This window comes from Lampetra planeri, unplaced genomic scaffold (genome assembly GCF_965212315.1).
Source record: "Lampetra planeri unplaced genomic scaffold, kcLamPlan1.2.h2 scaffold_581, whole genome shotgun sequence".
Lineage (NCBI taxonomy): Eukaryota > Metazoa > Chordata > Hyperoartia > Petromyzontiformes > Petromyzontidae > Lampetra > Lampetra planeri.
This window is the reverse complement of record NW_027615404.1, coordinates 17,708-27,500: the sequence shown is the minus strand read 5'-3', so window position 1 is coordinate 27,500 and position 9,793 is coordinate 17,708.

Sequence of the window (9,793 nt, the reverse complement as noted above, 5' to 3'; positions counted from 1 at the left end):
AATTTTGACTTTTTTGAGTGCAGGTGCAAATCTGCTGGAAAAGCCTGTGGAAGTTTCACGGCGTTCGTACGATATTTGGCGACGCAAAAATGAGCGATTTCCAAGCTCGATGGAATTCGGAGCGAGAGAAACGATGCCCCGTAACGCACATGAGAGCAATCCGGGCCAATTTCTCCCGTTTGATGGGGTCTATGTGTAAAAATTTTGACTTTTTTGAGTGCAGGTGCAAATCTGCTGGAAAAGCCTGTGGAAGTTTCACGGCGTTCGTACGATATTTGGCGACGCAAAAATGAGCGATTTCCCAGCTCGATGGAATTCGGCGCGAGAGAAACGATGCCCCGTAACGCACATGAGAGCAATCCCGGCCAATTTCTCCCGTTTGATGGGGTCTATGTGTAAAAATTTTGACTTTTTTGAGTGCACGTGCAAATCTGCTGAAAAAGCCTGTGGAAGTTTCACGGCGTTCGTACGATATTTGGCGACGCAAAAATGAGCGATTTCCCAGCTCGATGGAATTCGGAGCGAGAGAAACGATGCCCCGTAACGCACATGAGAGCAATCCCGGCCAATTTCTCCCGTTTGATGGGGTCTATGTGTACAAATTTTGACTTTTTTGAGTGCACGTGCAAATCTGCTGAAAAAGCCTGTGGAAGTTTCACGGCGTTCGTACGATATTTGGCGACGCAAAAATGAGCGATTTCCCAGCTCGAGAGAATTCGGCGCGAGAGAAACGATGCCCCGTAACGCACATGAGAGCAATCCGGGCCAATTTCTCCCGTTTGATGGGGTCTATGTGTAAAAATTTTGACTTTTTTGAGTGCACGTGCAAATCTGCTGAAAAAGCCTGTGGAAGTTTCACGGCGTTCGTACGATATTTGGCGACGCAAAAATGAGCGATTTCCCAGCTCGATGGAATTCGGCGCGAGAGAAACGATGCCCCGTAACGCACATGAGAGCAATCCGGGCCAATTTCTCCCGTTTGATGGGGTCTATGTGTAAAAATTTTGACTTTTTTGAGTGCAGGTGCAAATCTGCTGAAAAAGCCTGTGGAAGTTTCACGGCGTTCGTACGATATTTGGCGACGCAAAAATGAGCGATTTCCCAGCTCGAGAGAATTCGGCGCGAGAGAAACGATGCCCCGTAACGCACATGAGAGCAATCCGGGCCAATTTCTCCCGTTTGATGGGGTCTATGTGTAAAAATTTTGACTTTTTTGAGTGCAGGTGCAAATCTGCTGGAAAAGCCTGTGGAAGTTTCACGGCGTTCGTACGATATTTGGCGACGCAAAAATGAGCGATTTCCCAGCTCGATGGAATTCGGCGCGAGAGAAACGATGCCCCGTAACGCACATGAGAGCAATCCGGGCCAATTTCTCCCGTTTGATGGGGTCTATGTGTACAAATTTTGACTTTTTTGAGTGCACGTGCAAATCTGCTGAAAAAGCCTGTGGAAGTTTCACGGCGTTCGTACGATATTTGGCGACGCAAAAATGAGCGATTTCCCAGCTCGATGGAATTCGGAGCGAGAGAAACGATGCCCCGTAACGCACATGAGAGCAATCCCGGCCAATTTCTCCCGTTTGATGGGGTCTATGTGTACAAATTTTGACTTTTTTGAGTGCACGTGCCAATCTGCTGGAAAAGCCTGTGGAAGTTTCACGGCGTTCGTACGATATTTGGCGACGCAAAAATGAGCGATTTCCCAGCTCGATGGAATTCGGCGCGACAGAAACGATGCCCCGTAACGCACATGAGAGCAATCCGGGCCAATTTCTCCCGTTTGATGGGGTCTATGTGTAAAAATTTTGACTTTTTTGAGTGCAGGTGCAAATCTGCTGGAAAAGCCTGTGGAAGTTTCACGGCGTTCGTACGATATTTGGCGACGCAAAAATGAGCGATTTCCAAGCTCGATGGAATTCGGAGCGAGAGAAACGATGCCCCGTAACGCACATGAGAGCAATCCGGGCCAATTTCTCCCGTTTGATGGGGTCTATGTGTAAAAATTTTGACTTTTTGGAGTGCAGGTGCAAATCTGCTGAAAAAGCCTGTGGAAGTTTCACGGCGTTCGTACGATATTTGGCGACGCAAAAATGAGCGATTTCCCAGCTCGAGAGAATTCGGCGCGAGAGAAACGATGCCCCGTAACGCACATGAGAGCAATCCGGGCCAATTTCTCCCGTTTGATGGGGTCTATGTGTAAAAATTTTGACTTTTTTGAGTGCACGTGCAAATCTGCTGGAAAAGCCTGTGGAAGTTTCACGGCGTTCGTACGATATTTGGCGACGCAAAAATGAGCGATTTCCCAGCTCGATGGAATTCGGCGCGAGAGAAACGATGCCCCGTAACGCACATGAGAGCAATCCCGGCCAATTTCTCCCGTTTGATGGGGTCTATGTGTAAAAATTTTGACTTTTTTGAGTGCACGTGCAAATCTGCTGGAAAAGCCTGTGGAAGTTTCACGGCGTTCGTACGATATTTGGCGACGCAAAAATGAGCGATTTCCCAGCTCGATGGAATTCGGCGCGACAGAAACGATGCCCCGTAACGCACATGAGAGCAATCCGGGCCAATTTCTCCCGTTTGATGGGGTCTATGTGTAAAAATTTTGACTTTTTTGAGTGCACGTGCAAATCTGCTGAAAAAGCCTGTGGAAGTTTCACGGCGTTCGTACGATATTTGGCGACGCAAAAATGAGCGATTTCCCAGCTCGAGAGAATTCGGCGCGAGAGAAACGATGCCCCGTAACGCACATGAGAGCAATCCGGGCCAATTTCTCCCGTTTGATGGGGTCTATGTGTACAAATTTTGACTTTTTTGAGTGCACGTGCAAATCTGCTGAAAAAGCCTGTGGAAGTTTCACGGCGTTCGTACGATATTTGGCGACGCAAAAATGAGCGATTTCCCAGCTCGATGGAATTCGGCGCGACAGAAACGATGCCCCGTAACGCACATGAGAGCAATCCGGGCCAATTTCTCCCGTTTGATGGGGTCTATGTGTAAAAATTTTGACTTTTTTGAGTGCACGTGCAAATCTGCTGAAAAAGCCTGTGGAAGTTTCACGGCGTTCGTACGATATTTGGCGACGCAAAAATGAGCGATTTCCCAGCTCGAGAGAATTCGGCGCGAGAGAAACGATGCCCCGTAACGCACATGAGAGCAATCCGGGCCAATTTCTCCCGTTTGATGGGGTCTATGTGTAAAAATTTTGACTTTTTTGAGTGCAGGTGCAAATCTGCTGGAAAAGCCTGTGGAAGTTTCACGGCGTTCGTACGATATTTGGCGACGCAAAAATGAGCGATTTCCCAGCTCGATGGAATTCGGAGCGAGAGAAACGATGCCCCGTAACGCACATGAGAGCAATCCCGGCCAATTTCTCCCGTTTGATGGGGTCTATGTGTACAAATTTTGACTTTTTTGAGTGCACGTGCCAATCTGCTGAAAAAGCCTGTGGAAGTTTCACGGCGTTCGTACGATATTTGGCGACGCAAAAATGAGCGATTTCCCAGCTCGATGGAATTCGGCGCGAGAGAAACGATGCCCCGTAACGCACATGAGAGCAATCCCGGCCAATTTCTCCCGTTTGATGGGGTCTATGTGTAAAAATTTTGACTTTTTTGAGTGCACGTGCAAATCTGCTGAAAAAGCCTGTGGAAGTTTCACGGCGTTCGTACGATATTTGGCGACGCAAAAATGAGCGATTTCCCAGCTCGATGGAATTCGGAGCGAGAGAAACGATGCCCCGTAACGCACATGAGAGCAATCCCGGCCAATTTCTCCCGTTTGATGGGGTCTATGTGTAAAAATTTTGACTTTTTTGAGTGCACGTGCAAATCTGCTGAAAAAGCCTGTGGAAGTTTCACGGCGTTCGTACGATATTTGGCGACGCAAAAATGAGCGATTTCCCAGCTCGAGAGAATTCGGCGCGAGAGAAACGATGCCCCGTAACGCACATGAGAGCAATCCGGGCCAATTTCTCCCGTTTGATGGGGTCTATGTGTAAAAATTTTGACTTTTTTGAGTGCACGTGCAAATCTGCTGGAAAAGCCTGTGGAAGTTTCACGGCGTTCGTACGATATTTGGCGACGCAAAAATGAGCGATTTCCCAGCTCGATGGAATTCGGCGCGACAGAAACGATGCCCCGTAACGCACATGAGAGCAATCCGGGCCAATTTCTCCCGTTTGATGGGGTCTATGTGTAAAAATTTTGACTTTTTTGAGTGCAGGTGCAAATCTGCTGAAAAAGCCTGTGGAAGTTTCACGGCGTTCGTACGATATTTGGCGACGCAAAAATGAGCGATTTCCCAGCTCGAGAGAATTCGGCGCGAGAGAAACGATGCCCCGTAACGCACATGAGAGCAATCCGGGCCAATTTCTCCCGTTTGATGGGGTCTATGTGTACAAATTTTGACTTTTTTGAGTGCACGTGCAAATCTGCTGAAAAAGCCTGTGGAAGTTTCACGGCGTTCGTACGATATTTGGCGACGCAAAAATGAGCGATTTCCCAGCTCGATGGAATTCGGCGCGAGAGAAACGATGCCCCGTAACGCACATGAGAGCAATCCGGGCCAATTTCTCCCGTTTGATGGGGTCTATGTGTAAAAATTTTGACTTTTTTGAGTGCAGGTGCAAATCTGCTGAAAAAGCCTGTGGAAGTTTCACGGCGTTCGTACGATATTTGGCGACGCAAAAATGAGCGATTTCCCAGCTCGAGAGAATTCGGCGCGAGAGAAACGATGCCCCGTAACGCACATGAGAGCAATCCGGGCCAATTTCTCCCGTTTGATGGGGTCTATGTGTAAAAATTTTGACTTTTTTGAGTGCAGGTGCAAATCTGCTGGAAAAGCCTGTGGAAGTTTCACGGCGTTCGTACGATATTTGGCGACGCAAAAATGAGCGATTTCCCAGCTCGATGGAATTCGGAGCGAGAGAAACGATGCCCCGTAACGCACATGAGAGCAATCCCGGCCAATTTCTCCCGTTTGATGGGGTCTATGTGTACAAATTTTGACTTTTTTGAGTGCACGTGCCAATCTGCTGGAAAAGCCTGTGGAAGTTTCACGGCGTTCGTACGATATTTGGCGACGCAAAAATGAGCGATTTCCCAGCTCGATGGAATTCGGCGCGAGAGAAACGATGCCCCGTAACGCACATGAGAGCAATCCCGGCCAATTTCTCCCGTTTGATGGGGTCTATGTGTAAAAATTTTGACTTTTTTGAGTGCACGTGCAAATCTGCTGAAAAAGCCTGTGGAAGTTTCACGGCGTTCGTACGATATTTGGCGACGCAAAAATGAGCGATTTCCCAGCTCGATGGAATTCGGAGCGAGAGAAACGATGCCCCGTAACGCACATGAGAGCAATCCCGGCCAATTTCTCCCGTTTGATGGGGTCTATGTGTAAAAATTTTGACTTTTTTGAGTGCACGTGCAAATCTGCTGGAAAAGCCTGTGGAAGTTTCACGGCGTTCGTACGATATTTGGCGACGCAAAAATGAGCGATTTCCCAGCTCGAGAGAATTCGGCGCGAGAGAAACGATGCCCCGTAACGCACATGAGAGCAATCCGGGCCAATTTCTCCCGTTTGATGGGGTCTATGTGTAAAAATTTTGACTTTTTTGAGTGCACGTGCAAATCTGCTGGAAAAGCCTGTGGAAGTTTCACGGCGTTCGTACGATATTTGGCGACGCAAAAATGAGCGATTTCCCAGCTCGATGGAATTCGGCGCGAGAGAAACGATGCCCCGTAACGCACATGAGAGCAATCCCGGCCAATTTCTCCCGTTTGATGGGGTCTATGTGTACAAATTTTGACTTTTTTGAGTGCACGTGCAAATCTGCTGAAAAAGCCTGTGGAAGTTTCACGGCGTTCGTACGATATTTGGCGACGCAAAAATGAGCGATTTCCCAGCTCGATGGAATTCGGAGCGAGAGAAACGATGCCCCGTAACGCACATGAGAGCAATCCCGGCCAATTTCTCCCGTTTGATGGGGTCTATGTGTACAAATTTTGACTTTTTTGAGTGCAGGTGCAAATCTGCTGAAAAAGCCTGTGGAAGTTTCACGGCGTTCGTACGATATTTGGCGACGCAAAAATGAGCGATTTCCCAGCTCGAGAGAATTCGGCGCGAGAGAAACGATGCCCCGTAACGCACATGAGAGCAATCCGGGCCAATTTCTCCCGTTTGATGGGGTCTATGTGTAAAAATTTTGACTTTTTTGAGTGCAGGTGCAAATCTGCTGGAAAAGCCTGTGGAAGTTTCACGGCGTTCGTACGATATTTGGCGACGCAAAAATGAGCGATTTCCAAGCTCGATGGAATTCGGAGCGAGAGAAACGATGCCCCGTAACGCACATGAGAGCAATCCGGGCCAATTTCTCCCGTTTGATGGGGTCTATGTGTAAAAATTTTGACTTTTTTGAGTGCAGGTGCAAATCTGCTGGAAAAGCCTGTGGAAGTTTCACGGCGTTCGTACGATATTTGGCGACGCAAAAATGAGCGATTTCCCAGCTCGATGGAATTCGGCGCGAGAGAAACGATGCCCCGTAACGCACATGAGAGCAATCCCGGCCAATTTCTCCCGTTTGATGGGGTCTATGTGTAAAAATTTTGACTTTTTTGAGTGCACGTGCAAATCTGCTGAAAAAGCCTGTGGAAGTTTCACGGCGTTCGTACGATATTTGGCGACGCAAAAATGAGCGATTTCCCAGCTCGATGGAATTCGGAGCGAGAGAAACGATGCCCCGTAACGCACATGAGAGCAATCCCGGCCAATTTCTCCCGTTTGATGGGGTCTATGTGTACAAATTTTGACTTTTTTGAGTGCACGTGCAAATCTGCTGAAAAAGCCTGTGGAAGTTTCACGGCGTTCGTACGATATTTGGCGACGCAAAAATGAGCGATTTCCCAGCTCGAGAGAATTCGGCGCGAGAGAAACGATGCCCCGTAACGCACATGAGAGCAATCCGGGCCAATTTCTCCCGTTTGATGGGGTCTATGTGTACAAATTTTGACTTTTTTGAGTGCACGTGCAAATCTGCTGAAAAAGCCTGTGGAAGTTTCACGGCGTTCGTACGATATTTGGCGACGCAAAAATGAGCGATTTCCCAGCTCGATGGAATTCGGCGCGAGAGAAACGATGCCCCGTAACGCACATGAGAGCAATCCGGGCCAATTTCTCCCGTTTGATGGGGTCTATGTGTAAAAATTTTGACTTTTTTGAGTGCAGGTGCAAATCTGCTGAAAAAGCCTGTGGAAGTTTCACGGCGTTCGTACGATATTTGGCGACGCAAAAATGAGCGATTTCCCAGCTCGATGGAATTCGGAGCGAGAGAAACGATGCCCCGTAACGCACATGAGAGCAATCCCGGCCAATTTCTCCCGTTTGATGGGGTCTATGTGTACAAATTTTGACTTTTTTGAGTGCACGTGCCAATCTGCTGGAAAAGCCTGTGGAAGTTTCACGGCGTTCGTACGATATTTGGCGACGCAAAAATGAGCGATTTCCCAGCTCGATGGAATTCGGCGCGACAGAAACGATGCCCCGTAACGCACATGAGAGCAATCCGGGCCAATTTCTCCCGTTTGATGGGGTCTATGTGTAAAAATTTTGACTTTTTTGAGTGCAGGTGCAAATCTGCTGGAAAAGCCTGTGGAAGTTTCACGGCGTTCGTACGATATTTGGCGACGCAAAAATGAGCGATTTCCAAGCTCGATGGAATTCGGAGCGAGAGAAACGATGCCCCGTAACGCACATGAGAGCAATCCGGGCCAATTTCTCCCGTTTGATGGGGTCTATGTGTACAAATTTTGACTTTTTTGAGTGCAGGTGCAAATCTGCTGAAAAAGCCTGTGGAAGTTTCACGGCGTTCGTACGATATTTGGCGACGCAAAAATGAGCGATTTCCCAGCTCGAGAGAATTCGGCGCGAGAGAAACGATGCCCCGTAACGCACATGAGAGCAATCCGGGCCAATTTCTCCCGTTTGATGGGGTCTATGTGTAAAAATTTTGACTTTTTTGAGTGCAGGTGCAAATCTGCTGGAAAAGCCTGTGGAAGTTTCACGGCGTTCGTACGATATTTGGCGACGCAAAAATGAGCGATTTCCAAGCTCGATGGAATTCGGAGCGAGAGAAACGATGCCCCGTAACGCACATGAGAGCAATCCGGGCCAATTTCTCCCGTTTGATGGGGTCTATGTGTAAAAATTTTGACTTTTTTGAGTGCAGGTGCAAATCTGCTGGAAAAGCCTGTGGAAGTTTCACGGCGTTCGTACGATATTTGGCGACGCAAAAATGAGCGATTTCCCAGCTCGATGGAATTCGGCGCGAGAGAAACGATGCCCCGTAACGCACATGAGAGCAATCCCGGCCAATTTCTCCCGTTTGATGGGGTCTATGTGTAAAAATTTTGACTTTTTTGAGTGCACGTGCAAATCTGCTGAAAAAGCCTGTGGAAGTTTCACGGCGTTCGTACGATATTTGGCGACGCAAAAATGAGCGATTTCCCAGCTCGATGGAATTCGGAGCGAGAGAAACGATGCCCCGTAACGCACATGAGAGCAATCCCGGCCAATTTCTCCCGTTTGATGGGGTCTATGTGTACAAATTTTGACTTTTTTGAGTGCACGTGCAAATCTGCTGAAAAAGCCTGTGGAAGTTTCACGGCGTTCGTACGATATTTGGCGACGCAAAAATGAGCGATTTCCCAGCTCGAGAGAATTCGGCGCGAGAGAAACGATGCCCCGTAACGCACATGAGAGCAATCCGGGCCAATTTCTCCCGTTTGATGGGGTCTATGTGTAAAAATTTTGACTTTTTTGAGTGCACGTGCAAATCTGCTGAAAAAGCCTGTGGAAGTTTCACGGCGTTCGTACGATATTTGGCGACGCAAAAATGAGCGATTTCCCAGCTCGATGGAATTCGGCGCGAGAGAAACGATGCCCCGTAACGCACATGAGAGCAATCCGGGCCAATTTCTCCCGTTTGATGGGGTCTATGTGTAAAAATTTTGACTTTTTTGAGTGCAGGTGCAAATCTGCTGAAAAAGCCTGTGGAAGTTTCACGGCGTTCGTACGATATTTGGCGACGCAAAAATGAGCGATTTCCCAGCTCGAGAGAATTCGGCGCGAGAGAAACGATGCCCCGTAACGCACATGAGAGCAATCCGGGCCAATTTCTCCCGTTTGATGGGGTCTATGTGTAAAAATTTTGACTTTTTTGAGTGCAGGTGCAAATCTGCTGGAAAAGCCTGTGGAAGTTTCACGGCGTTCGTACGATATTTGGCGACGCAAAAATGAGCGATTTCCCAGCTCGATGGAATTCGGCGCGAGAGAAACGATGCCCCGTAACGCACATGAGAGCAATCCGGGCCAATTTCTCCCGTTTGATGGGGTCTATGTGTACAAATTTTGACTTTTTTGAGTGCACGTGCAAATCTGCTGAAAAAGCCTGTGGAAGTTTCACGGCGTTCGTACGATATTTGGCGACGCAAAAATGAGCGATTTCCCAGCTCGATGGAATTCGGAGCGAGAGAAACGATGCCCCGTAACGCACATGAGAGCAATCCCGGCCAATTTCTCCCGTTTGATGGGGTCTATGTGTACAAATTTTGACTTTTTTGAGTGCACGTGCCAATCTGCTGGAAAAGCCTGTGGAAGTTTCACGGCGTTCGTACGATATTTGGCGACGCAAAAATGAGCGATTTCCCAGCTCGATGGAATTCGGCGCGACAGAAACGATGCCCCGTAACGCACATGAGAGCAATCCGGGCCAATTTCTCCCGTTTGATGGGGTCTAT